General features: G+C 39.9%; 1 protein-coding gene across 3 annotated transcripts in view; it reads right to left on the reverse strand.

The window, feature by feature from the left end:
• Window positions 1–13,674, reverse strand: part of Heatr5a (HEAT repeat containing 5A) — a 152,455-nt gene that overhangs the window by 119,750 nt on the left and 19,031 nt on the right. The gene's annotated exons all lie outside the window — the stretch shown is intronic.

A 13,674-nucleotide genomic window follows, 5' to 3' on the forward strand; every position in this document is an offset into this window, starting at 1 on the left:
TCCGGAGCCCCGCCAGCCGGCCGTCGAGCCATCGAGCGCCCACGGTGGCAGGCGTGACTGCTCCACCGCCGAAAGAACGATGGAAGAGCCTGAGGCCCAAGTTGAGCTTAGGACAGTGGAGATTTTTGCAGTCTGGAGATTCCGGCCACAGCTATTTTTGGCTGTTTGTATAGCCAGCCAGAATCTGTGGGTGCAACACTGGGGCATCTGAAGGCAAGGACACGTCTGGAGCCTGGAGAAATTCAGGCCGGACCGGTGCTGTGGGTATACATGGTGAAATGGTCCATGTGGAATGGACCCTACAGAGGCCTGACTCAGGGGATTGAAACAAAGTGACTTGCCCAAGGTCACACACGGAGTGGATGGCCAAACTGAGACTAACAGCCTCTAGGCCCTGAGTTATGACCATTTTCCCATTTTTTAGTTTTTATTTTGAAACAATCTCGAGGTCACACAAACGTTGCAAATACAGTACAAAGAACATTTGTTCCCTGAACCTATTAGGGAATTGATCATGTTAAAGTATGCTGTGACGCCGCCTCACAGGCTGTATTTTCCTGGTACATCTTGGCTCCTAAAATGACCTCATGTCCTTATCTCTGGTTTTCTTTCCCCCCAAGGCCACAGTGGTCCAGGAAGTTGAAACCTGTGTCTGCACGACTGGGCCCATAAAAGCAATCTGGCCTGTGATAGGTTAAAAGTAGCTCACTCCTCATAAATAAGCAATAGCCTGGCCCAAAACTGATAAAAGGACCTTCCTTTCTTTGTTCTCTCTCTCTCCTTCTGCTTCTTCCTCTGTCTCTCTGTCTCTCTGTCTCTCTGTCTCTGTCTCTCTCTCTCTCTCTCTCTCTCTCTCTCTCTGCCTTCCTGCCTCCTGCTTGCCTCCCTACAATAAAGATCTCCTGCCGGACCTCTCGGTGCGTGAGTGGCCTAATTGGGAAGGGGCACCGGAAAAAGCACACGAACCCCCCTTTCATTGGTGTCAGAAGTGGGATCTGGGATTGCCAGGCCCACAGGCTAAAACACCTGAGGCCCAAAACCCAGATTCTAGGGCGCCCCTGCTCATCCCCCGCCCAACGTCTGCGACCATTCTCCTCGTTGCCATCTTTACAGCCATCACCGACCTACTGATCTTCCGACCCACACCTTTTTGGATAAGTTCCCCTTTCTGAAAAGTCCTCAGGGTAACGGGGACCCCAGACTCTAGACCACCCACAAGGACCACATCCGGGACAAGGCTGGGGCCCAGGTCCTCTGTCCCTCAGTTTTGGCAAACCGGGTTTGCCTCCGTTGAGTCCGGGACTCAACTGAACTAAGTCCGGGACTTAGTTCACATAAATTCCTATCTCGTGTAAGGGATGCCTTCGCGGGAGACCGAATTTCAGCTTTCTAGACTGGGTCTAGAAAAAGAGGAGTTTTATCAGAACTCTCGGAGACGTCTGGTCTTCTGATAACCTCCTGTCCTGGTGGTCATGGGCTCTGGTTCCTCTATACCCGCCGACTCTCCTTTGGGATGCTTACTCAGGAATTTGGAGGGTCTTGATTTAAAACCCAAACAGCTAATTCGCTTGTCTACTCAAATTTGGCCCCAATATAAATTAGGCAATCAAAATGTCTGGCCGCCTAATGGCTCCTTTGAATCGGGTCTGATTAGAGACCTTTACAACTTGTGCGAGCTACAAGGAAAATGGTCGGAGATCCCCTATGTCCATGGTTTTTCCTATCTGGCTAGCCAACCCTCTCTTTGTTCCACAACCAAAGTCTCTCCCATACTTCTATTGTCTCAAGGTCGCCCCACAACTGACCCCCCTCCTTCCGATTCTTCAAACCAACCAGACCCGGCAGATGATCCTCCCCCATACCAGATGGCAAAAAACCCACTCACCCCTCCTCCTACACCATCCGACTCCTCCCCTCCTCCGGAATCTCCTACCCCTCCCATTTCTTCTGACTCACTGACCACCCCACCCTATGCTCCACCTCTCACCCGCTCCAAGACACACAAGGGCCACACGATGGCACCCTTGAGCAAAATAGCCAGAGTTGAAGGAATTGTCCGCGTTCATACTCCTTTTCCTATGTCTGAACTAGCTCTCATTCAGGCCAGACTTGGTTCTTTTACAGCCGATCCAACTACCTCTATAAAACAATTTCAACTTTTGACTCAGTCTTATCAACTAACTTACCATGATCTTTTTGTAGTTTTAACCAATGCCTTAACTCCCGAGAAAAATAGAAGAGTGCTGGATCAGGCTTGTACACATGCAGACCAAGAACATCTAACCAACAATCACCACCCGGCAGGTGCTGCTGCAGTCCCTGATCAGGACCCAGAATGGGACTACAACACAGAGGTGGGAATTGAAGCTCGAAACAGGTACATTAATTGTCTCCTTCATGGGCTCTGCAGAGCCACCATGAAGTCCATTAATTATGAAAAGTTAAATGAAATCATACAGGACAAAAATGAAAATCCATCCACCTTTTTACAAAGGCTGACGGATGGCCTCTGCCAACATACTAAACTAGACCCTGAATCTGTGGATGGCCAGAGATTAATTATGATACATTTCTTTTCTCGGAACTACCCCGACATTAGACTTAAACTAAAAAAGCTTGACCGAGGGCCCTTGACCCCTCAAGCAGAGGTTCTGGCCACAGCATTCCAGGCCTACTATGGCCAAGATGACCTTAAAGCTACAAAAAAATATCAATTATTAACACAGGCTCTTAATTCGACCAGTCCACCTGCGCCACAGGGAAGAAAAACCCTACAAAAGGGCTCCCAACCACCAGGGCCCTGTTACAGGTATAATCAGGAAGGCCACTGGGCAAAGGACTGTCCTAATCCCAAGGTGCCAACTAAGCCCTGTCCCAAATGTCACCAGAGGGGACATTGGGGTATAGACTGTCCCTTGGCGTCCAACCGTCATTCGATCATCAGCCCCACAGCTCCCCAACATGCGGACCTGATAGGTCTAGCGACAACTGAGGGACTATGAAGAGGCCCTGGCACACCTGGCCCAACGCGGATCACCGCCCAAGAGCCCAGGGTAACCTTAACTGTGGCAGGTAGGACCATTTCTTTCTTATTGGATACCGGTGCCAGCTTCTCTGCATTACGAGAATATTGGGGACCTACCTCCCTTTCTCAGACTTCTATTGTTGGGGTAAAAGGCCAACTACAGTGCCCTCTCCAGACTCCCTACTGTCATACACAATTGGCAATTTTCCATTTCTTCATTCATTCCTAGTTCTCCCATCCTGTCTGGTCCCTTTATTGGGCCGAGATATTTTATCCCAAATTGGAACATCCATTCATTTTTCTATGCCGAGCCCTTCCAGCACTCCGACAACTTCCCTCTGCCTGATACTATCTCAAGCCCTCCAATCCTCATCTTCCCAATCCAATTGGCCAATTAGCCCCTCTCTTGTTAATCCTCAAGTGTGGGATATTCACTCTCCCTCAATAGCCAAATGTCCCCGTCAGAATTCTTAAAAATCCCTCACAATTCCCTAGCTTGGCACAATATCCCCTCCCCCGCTCTAGTTTAGAGGGACTAACTCCCATACTACATGATCTCTTACAAAAGAGACTTCTGAGTCATGCCAACTCTCCCTTTAACACTCCCATTTTAGCAATAAAAAAAAACCCAATGGGACATACCGATTAGTTCAGGACCTTAAGATCATTAATTCAGCTGTGGTTCCCATACATCCTATCGTGCCAAATCTATATACCCTCCTATCTTCCATCCGATCCGATGCCACTTATTTTTCTGTTCTAGACCTCAAGGATACATTCTTTTCTATCCCTTTACACAAAGATTCTCAAGACATTTTCACATTTACCTGGACTGATCTCTTACACTTAAAGAGGCCTCCCGATAAATAAACAAGGCCGTTTAGCTTTACTGTGCTAGAGGATACAAATGGTAAAAAAGCATGGTCAGACTCAAAAAATGGAACAGGACTTACACTCAGATTAAAAAAAATTAAAATAAAAAAACAAAACAAAACACTACAAGCCAGAAAAACTGCAATTGTGTTTTACCAGACATCAAAAGATTTTTATAAGAAAAATCAAATTAGAAATTTTAACTATTTGTTAAATGTATCCTTGTTTCAATTTAAATTAAGTTTAATTGGTGTGCTTTAAACATTTCTTGTACATTCCAAATTCTTGAATTATAAATATAGGGTTAACTTACACTTTTCTGTACTTTGTTGATAAAAACTCAAGCTTAATACTGTTCTATTGACAGCCAGTCAAATTTTAAGATATAACAATCCAAAAACAAAAAAAAAAGGACACTTTAAACTAAAATTTGTTATAGAAGGTTTATAATAAGTGAAACAGCAGAGAAAAAATATTAAGAAAACTATGGATAAAAGAGATATACTTTTGATATAAAAGGATTTTATATGTATGTCTTGTTAAAAAGATATAAAGAAAGATATACAAGACCAGAAGGCTTAAGTATGTAAAAAAGGTATGTAGAAATAATTTAACAAGAAAATATGTATGTTTGCTTGTTGGTTTCAAGTTTGTTACAGAAGGTTTACTTTTATAGTAACAGCTTTCATTCCTTTTGATTCTAATTCTATGAGATCTGTTAATTGACCTGCAAAGGTTTTGACTAGTCATAACTAAAAGATTTTATAGTTCAATTGGCCAAAACCATCTGGGTACACTCTAGTTTAAATTGTCTTATATATTTGTCTGTCTAAATGTTATCTGGTTTTATAGGTCAAATAAAAATTTCAAAATAATTAAATATACTCTTTTAAGTTTGGGTACACTCCTGTTGGTAAATAAAGAAGCAGCTGCTCAGAAAATTTATTCTGATCTTTATTCACTAATGGGAGCCCAGATAATTTTTATAGCATTATAGTAAGATATGCATTATTAAATATGTTATTATAACATGTTTATGATCGTTATCTTCAAAATATAATAGTTTCTATATAAAGAAATTCATGTTGTTTATGACAATAACCTTTTGATCCAGGTATTATCCCTTCTCTTCGGCTCCTCCTACTTATGGTTACAGGTATATTTACAGGCCCATACACTTTCCTTAGATGGTACCATAGCAAAAGGTAATAACTTAAATATGTTTCTTGTTTTTTTGTTTTTGTCTATATATATTTTTTTTTTTAAAGATGAATACATTTAACAATGGCTATTCTATACTATGATACACATCTAAGTTTGTTACCAAGATATCATCATGGTCGTTATGCTAAAATATTATCATTATGTGTGACTCCTGATTACAAGTTTTTCTGTTAATATTCTACAAAAAATTAACTACTTAAACAACCATGACTGATAAAATAATAGCCCTCCAATTATATTTGAAATTCCAGGATACTTGCTATCTAGATAGTTAGGATAGTTAAACTCCTACTATACTACTGATGTCACTGATCTTCTCTTCTGGGTGTTCAACCACCAAAGTGCAGAGACCAACACTAAAAGGTAACTGGGCTAAGGAGATCGCCAATATTTTGGCTCTGGCCCTCCAAGGTCATCAAAGATCCAAGGTATGAAGGAACCTTTTCTACAACACCTTACGTCTTTGGTAAGTCACCCAACCTCCTGAACAGGGAGATTGCTGGACACCAGAGGACAAATGTAATGTGTGCTAAAGGAGGGTCACCAGAAAAATCTTCCATGCTTTTACTAAAAGCACCATGGTCAAGCAAGACCGGGACCCATCCTAACAGCTGACACTGGGAGCTGAGAGGCTCTATTACATGGTTCCAAAATAATGCCTAAAGAGACTTAACTGACCTTGGCAGATAGATAACAAGAAGTTCATATTGATTAACACAGGTCTCACTCTAATATGGTCTTAAACACCCATCAGAAAAGAATAACCAAAAGAGACAATCAATAAACAGACACTAGTGACAGACTTTTGAGGCCCATTCTCCTCCCAAATATTTCTCTTAAGACACCCATTCCCTATAAAGGTTATAAATGTGTTAATATGGGTCTGTACTTTTTCTAGAGGGCCTGAGGCCTTCCCTTATAAAAACAGAGGGCTTCAGAAGTGTACATGATTTTATTTAAAAAATTCCAAGGTTTGGTCTGCCTCTCTCCATAGACAATGACAATGGGCCAGCATTTATAACAGGTTGTATAAGATCTAGCTAAACTGTTATACTGCTTATTGACCTCAGAGTTCTTGTAAGGTTAAAAAATGATAAATTATACCCTTAAGGTAAATATTGTCAAATAACACCAGGTTATGAGTTGATCAGCTCCCTTTGACCTTCTTTTAAATAAAAGATACCTCAAGTCATACTGGGTTCTCCCCATATGAAATCTTGTTTGAAAGGCCACCCTATATCTTGAGAGACTTTAGATATGAAAAGGGCCATATATAAGACACTTATGGTTACTCCCACAGCTGTCAAGTTAACTAAAGTTCAGCTACCACCACTCTAAAATAAAACAGGTCTATCCAGAAAACTTCATAGACTTTGACTCCAGGAGACAATGCACTCAAAGCCCTGCTCTAAATTTAAGTATTGCCCAGGATCCTTCACCATCATCCAGTCCTGAGTCAGATAAGCCAAGCTAACTGTTTCTTCTTCTATTAGTACTTCTGGGACTTGTCCTTGGGATAGGATTGGCCACAATATCTCCTCCCAATTATAATTTTACTTCCAGGTGTTTAGTCTCATTGACCTATTACCTCATAATCTCATTCTTTGCCATTCTTAATTACTGGAAACAATAATGGTTCCTCTCCTGTTCCTGTTTTCTCTCCCAAACCTTACCCTAGCCAATAAGCCTCTGGTGTGTACCTTACTCTCTCCCAGCCTAACTCAGCCCTCCTTCAGACCCAGGTCAGTTGCCTCTCCACTCGTCTCCCGACAAATGGCTCACCAGCTGATACTTCAGGCCAGAGACCCCAGGGAGACCACCGTGTTACATGACAACCAACCAACTAACCATAGCTCAGATCTGGGCTCAATTTAAACATTTTCTAAATAATCTTTGGACTGATATTTTCTGGTTTGCTCCCCACCCTCTTCCTATTACCTACATAGCTGACTGGATCACTAATACACAGCTCCAAAAAACTTTATCAGATTTCACCATGTCTGAAGTCACAATCTTTACCGTTATACTTGTTCTTAATAACCCTGCAACCAGTCCACAGCCTCATATAAATTATCTTCTACTCTCCCCTCCCTCATTAACTGATTTGTGTGCTTGGACTTTTCTCAGGAAGCCCTACCAACAATTCCAATGATAATGCTGCTGCTGTCAACAATTCCATGTTCATAAAGGACAACTTAGCCGGCCAACCTCCATGCCTGCCCCCTAGGTTGATTTGTCGCCCCAATTCAGTAGGAAGTAGATACAGAAGACAGACTCTCCGCCCCTTTTTCCGCCTGCCATGGACATGTTGGCTGTCGATTGTCATCCAAAATCAAAGAGTGGGGAATGTTAGGGAATTGATCATGTTAAAGTATGCTGTGACGCCGCCTCACAGGCTGCATTCTCCTGGTACATCTTGGCTCCTAAAATGACCTCATGCCCTTATCTCTGGTTTCCCTGCCCCCCCAGGCCACAGTGGTCCAGGAAGTTGAAACCTGTGTCTGCACGACTGGGCCCATAAAAGCAATCTGGCCTGTGATAGGTTAAAAGTAGCTCACTCCTCATAAATAAGCAATAGCCTGGCCCAAAACTGATAAAAGGACCTTCCTTTCTTTGTTCTCCCTCTCCTTCTGCTTCTTCCTCTCTCTCTCTCTCTCTCTCTCTCTCTCTCTCTCTCTCATCCTGCCTCCTGCTCGCCTCCCTACAATAAAGATCTCCTGCCGGACCTCTTGGTGCGTGAGTGGCCTAATTGGGAAGGGGCACCCGAAAGGGCACGCGAACCCCCCTTTCAGAACCCTTTGAGATTTAAGTTGTTTTTAATAAGCCACATGGTCCCTAAGCACCTTGTACATAATCACAATATAGTTATCAGAATAAAATTATTTATGTGATACATTATGTTTTGTCAGTTCTCTCCATAATGTTCTTTATGATAAAAAATTCAATTCTGAATCAAGCATTTTATTTACCATCTATCTTTAGTTGACTTCAATCTAAAACACTTTTCAGTCTTTGTTTGAATTTTATATCCTTGACAATTCGGAGAATCCTGATCAAACCTACAATCCTCCTGCCTCAGCCTCCCACAGTTCTGGAATAACAGGTGTGTGCCACTACACCTGGCCCTGGCCAATCATTCCTACAGAATAGCCTGCCCTTTGGGTTTGTCTTGATATTCACTCCTATTAGATTTAAGATAGATATCTTCGTTAGGACTCTCACACAAGTGATGGAATATTCTTTTCATCAAATCCTGTCAGGTGGCACAATTTATTTCTCTCATCATTGATGTTTATTTTAATAAAATGGTCTCTGCCAGGCTTTTCCACCATTAAGTTACATTTTAAAGCTTTATACTGAATGTATATTTGGGGTTAGGAAGATTCTTTGAAGCTACCTTGTTTCAAGATACTGTAAATAATCTTGTTTCTCATCAAATTTAGAATTAATATATTTGTATATGTTTTCAGAATTTCCTATTTCATTAAATAGATTATATGTTTCTTTATTTTATTTTATTATTTTTTTGGCACTGGGGATCAAACTCAGGTCCTTTGGCTTGTGAAGTGCCACTGATCTAAATCCCCAGCCCTCTATCATTATTTATTTTGAGGCTCAAGTTGTCTTAAATTTGGTCAATAGGAGACTCATTCATTATGGCTTCTGTGTATGTGTTTTTTAAATGCTTTCCCAACATTTTATTATAAAACACTTTCTGTATTGTAAAAATACAGAAAAATTTAAAAGTATTATATACCATATACCCATCATTGAGATTCTACATTAACATTTTATTATTCTGAGCCCTTCAGACATGTATTAGCCATCATTCTTTGAGCATTTCCTTGTTTTTTGGCTGAATAAGATATTCCAGGTTAATCTTGCCCCAGCTTGGATGCAGCCACTTCTCCAGAAGTCCCGTTACTTTTAGTCAAGAATGTAGAGTACTAGGTTTGCTCACTGCTATTGGGATATTACAGCCAAGTTGCCTCAACGCATGCAGCTTGGGAATATTTATAGATTCATACTCATAGAGTAGATCTATATATGTATACTCAACATACATATTTACAGCTGTTTTTTAACAATGTCTTGAAAATCTGTTTCTTCTCAGTAATACCTATAACTCTGCATCACACGGTTCACTCTAGTTTCAGTCCTTCCACATTTGTAACTCGTCTCTCCTATGGAGTAATCTGGTTCCTAATATCCTTCAAATGTTTTCTTAGCCGGGCATAGTTGCTAGCTTTACCCCATTAAGGTTCTCACATCCCCCAATCAGTCACTTCAAGCTCCACCCCCATTCCCTTTCCTCACCCCCTGCTCCCACTGCCTGTGCTTATGCCCAGCCTATAATCCCTCTCCATCTTGCTCAGTCTCCAACGTTGGTTGCCAGTCATCTCCTTTGGCATTCTCTTTATTCATATATATTCATTCTTTAAAGCACTTTATAAATATACATACTATTTAAACTACTTATACATCAAATCTAGTTATACACTAAACATAGTACTCTACATAGACACTGCATATACATAAGCATATGCATACATAATGTGTGTATGTGTCTACATATGTGCATATAGTATAATTATGTTTCTGTGTGTGTATTTACATTACAGTATATGTTTACAGGCTACTCTAGAGAATATAATATGCATAACCAATATGTTATATATTTATACATATAAGATATATATCTTATATGTATAAATATATAACATATTGGTTATGCATATTATATTCTCTAGAGTAGCCTGTAAACATATACTGTAATGTAAATACACACACAGAAACATAATTATACTATATGCACATATGTAGACACATACACACATTATGTATGCATATGCAAGCAATTATTATGAAGTGCACCGAGGAGGCCATGAGAGATTTAAGAAAGAGATGGCATTTACAAAGGAGTTTGATCCAAGGTGCACACCTGTAGTCCCAGCTACTCAGGAGGCTGAGGCAAGAGGTTCTCTTCAGCCCAGGTTTTGAGACAGTCTGGGAAACACAGTGAGACCCCATCCTAAAACAAGTAATATGGGTTTTGAAAGATGGAAAAGCATGGATGAGTAGGATATTCTTTATAGTTTATTAGATATTGAAACTCTAGAAAATAATTTATGTGGGTTACAAGGAGAGAAAGCAACTCTTTTCTGACTGAGTGAATGGTACAAAATAACAACACCAGTATTCTGAGCTGGAAGTGACATGATGCATCAAGTACAATCACTAGTTTTTCAAAGGATTAAAAGATGTCGCCAAAATTTCACCTAAATAACAGAGAATGAAAGTAGAAGGAGACAGAGAATGAAATTAGAAGGAGCAGAAAATAATGTTTCATTTTGAACATGTCACAGTAAGTCATGAAGGAGGAAATGTGGGCCTACAGTTTAAAACATGAGTCAGGGCTAGAGATACAGACACTTTTCCACCCAGAGCTGACAACTAACACAATGACAGAGAAAGAGAAAAAAAAAAATTAGAAGAAAAGGAAACTACAAAAAGACAAGGACAGAACTCTTAAAAAAATAAAAATAAAGCACAAGTTTCCTTGCCCTAACCAAATGGAAATATGTCCCATCTTTCATCTACTATTATACTTTGTCTAATCTCAAATTGAAATTTTGAGTCACAATGAAGAAGAAACTGTATTATAATTTTTATTGCAAAGAATGTAACTTTGGAATCAGTGACTTATATACAAATTCTAACTCCACAACTTAGGCATAACCCAAGAAAAACTACTTATCTCTTAAACTCAGTTTCCCTGTTCATAAAAATGAGAATGCCATTTTCTTTTTTTGGAGATGTTCTGAGGAGTCAAGATACAATATAAATAGCAAGTTGCCTGTTGTTGAATGATAGCTAGAATTATTAGGCACTTATCCTAACTTTTCACCCTAACTTACCCCAATTTCCCAGTTGCTATTACTATCTGCCATACAGAAGACAATCACTAGATTTTTTTATAGAAATGGAGAATTGTATAAACTTTCTATTTATTTTCTGATCATCACTATCATTATGCTGCATTTTCTTGTCTTTCTCTAACAAAATGATTTCCCACCAATATGTGAGATATTCTCAGAAGTAGAACTGTTGGTATTTAATGACATATGCATAATTATGAAGACAGTAGTTACCCAGTTAGCTTGCTATATGATACCCTGTGTTAATTTATTATTCAAATGCATCTGACACCATGGTTTTAGGTGCAAACCAGCATTCACTCGTGAAACTGAAAACAGTAAAAAAAAATTTTTTTTTTTTTTGGTACCAGGGATTGAACTCAGGCCCTTGTGCTTGCAAAGCAGGCAATGGAACCACTGAGCCAATCCCCACAACCCTAGAGTATCTTTATAATTGCATCAACCCCTGAGATTAAGAATTTCACTGGTAGAGGATTTGACTAGCAAATGCAAAGACCTGAGTTTAATCCTCAGCAAAGCAAAACAAAAACAAACAAAACAAAATCACCCAAACAATAGAATTCTATTGTATCCATGGAATTCTAGGGTCCTACTCTTGATTGTACTCCTGAAGAGGTTAAGAGTAATTCCTTTAAAAAGGCACTCTTAGCTGACTGCGGTGGTGCACAACTGTAATCCCAGCTCTCAGGAGGCTGAGGCAGGTGGATTGCTATGAGTTCGAGGCCAGTCTGGGCTACATAGTGTGTTAAAGTCCAGCCTGGACTACATAGCGAGACCCTGTCTCAAAAAAAAAAAAAAAAAAGGAAAGAAAAGAAAAAGCACTCGAATAAGTTTGAGAAAGACATATTAACATATTATAGCCATTTCTTAGATCATTATGTACTATAGTAATCTACATTTAATGCAATGTTTACCAAATTTGTTTTACAATGGAATATATTATAAATTATTTATAATTTATATTTTTAAATTTATTTATATATCATTTATATCTACATATACCTTTATTTTTATTTTTTAAAGAGAGGAGGTCCCAAACTTGCAGGCTCAAGTGATCTGCCTGCTTCATCTTCCTAAGCAGCTGGGACTACAGGTGTACACCACAGCACCTGGCAATATACATATATTTTAAAGTAATGCTTACTTATATATTTGAGAATTATTGTTCCTGGAAGCAAACTTTGGGAAACACGGCTTTGGAAGTTTGTTGGTGACCCATAGCAGCTGTGCCAAGCTGCTCAACTTGCAGAGGTTGTCCATACTGCAGAGGATGGGTGTACATGGCAAGCACACGTCACAGACTCATGGGCTGGATGTAGCTTCCACTCTCTCAATTTCAATGGGAGCTGAAGCCTGAAACGACACTGATATTCCAGTCCAACCACAGATCCGCAAGCCCTTTGTGATTTAGCTTTTCCACATTTTTGGTCTGCTAATGTTATTTGCCTGTATACTGCTAAGCTTGCTGCAATCTGTGATAACTTTTAGCACTAAATTTTCAACAAGAAGTTTTGGCCATGGGTAAGACTCCCTCAGTGGGCAAACTATCACTATAAATATTCAGTCAAAGAAATGCTTAAACATAGCAGCATAGATTTTATTTATTTATTTTGTTATGTTTTTTGAGACAGGGTCTCATTACATAGTTGAGACTGACCTGGAACTCACTATGTAGCCCAGGATGGTCTTGAACTCACAGCCATCCTCCTGCCTCAGCCTCCCAAGTGCTGGGATTATAGGCATGTGCCATGCATAGATCTTGATTCATGATGTCAAGTAAGTAATAGCAGGCTATTTGATGTCAAAGAAACAGTTAAATTCAGGGCTTGTTCTTCTAAGTAGGAATACTAAATAATTGGAAACACAGCTATGTATTTACTAAAACTTTATATAAGAAAAGACTGCAGTGATTTTTATACTTTAAGGTTCTTTCCAAATTCTCATTCTCTGATCAGATGAAGAAACAGTGCTTTCTATGTGCATACACTTTATGATTTTGTTCCAAAGTTGCTGTCATAAGCAAGCCTTAAACTTGATGGGATCTGATGAGAAAGGAAAGTTACTATGATCATTAATGCATGGGAGAAAAACATGTAGGTAAATATAAATAAAATTTAAAGTGATTCTCTACACTGCTATGATTCCCCCTTGCCCTATATCAGGCTGCAAATCTCACAGAACCATTTCTTTGTTTTTGTTTGTTTTTTGTTTGTTTGTTTGTAAAAGAAAGGGAGAAAGAGTTCAAAAAGCCAATGTTAAGTTGCTGTAACTGGGTTTGGAGAGAAGATGCTGGAGATTGCCTCTGGCTTATTGCTTTAGTATAGTTTTCTCCTTGGAAGATGTGGAGGATGTGACCGTGAAACGGTAAGCAGTAGGACAGGACTGTTCCAGCATAGAGGAGAGGATCAAGCAGTTACACACCTGCACTGGCCAGGGAGAGAAGTCTTTGGATAAAGAGATCTAGAGCAGACGCTAAGAAGGGAGCAGGAGATGTCTGTGGGCAATCAATACAAGTGGAGCTGAAAGGAATTAGAAGAGTCCTTGATGTGCTTGTCAATTTTTCCCTGCCACAAAAATCCCTGATGGGAACCACAGGAAACACTATCCTGTGCC

This window comes from Fukomys damarensis, unplaced genomic scaffold (genome assembly GCF_012274545.1).
Source record: "Fukomys damarensis isolate Sample0158 unplaced genomic scaffold, DMR_v1.0_HiC HiC_scaffold_17, whole genome shotgun sequence".
Lineage (NCBI taxonomy): Eukaryota > Metazoa > Chordata > Mammalia > Rodentia > Bathyergidae > Fukomys > Fukomys damarensis.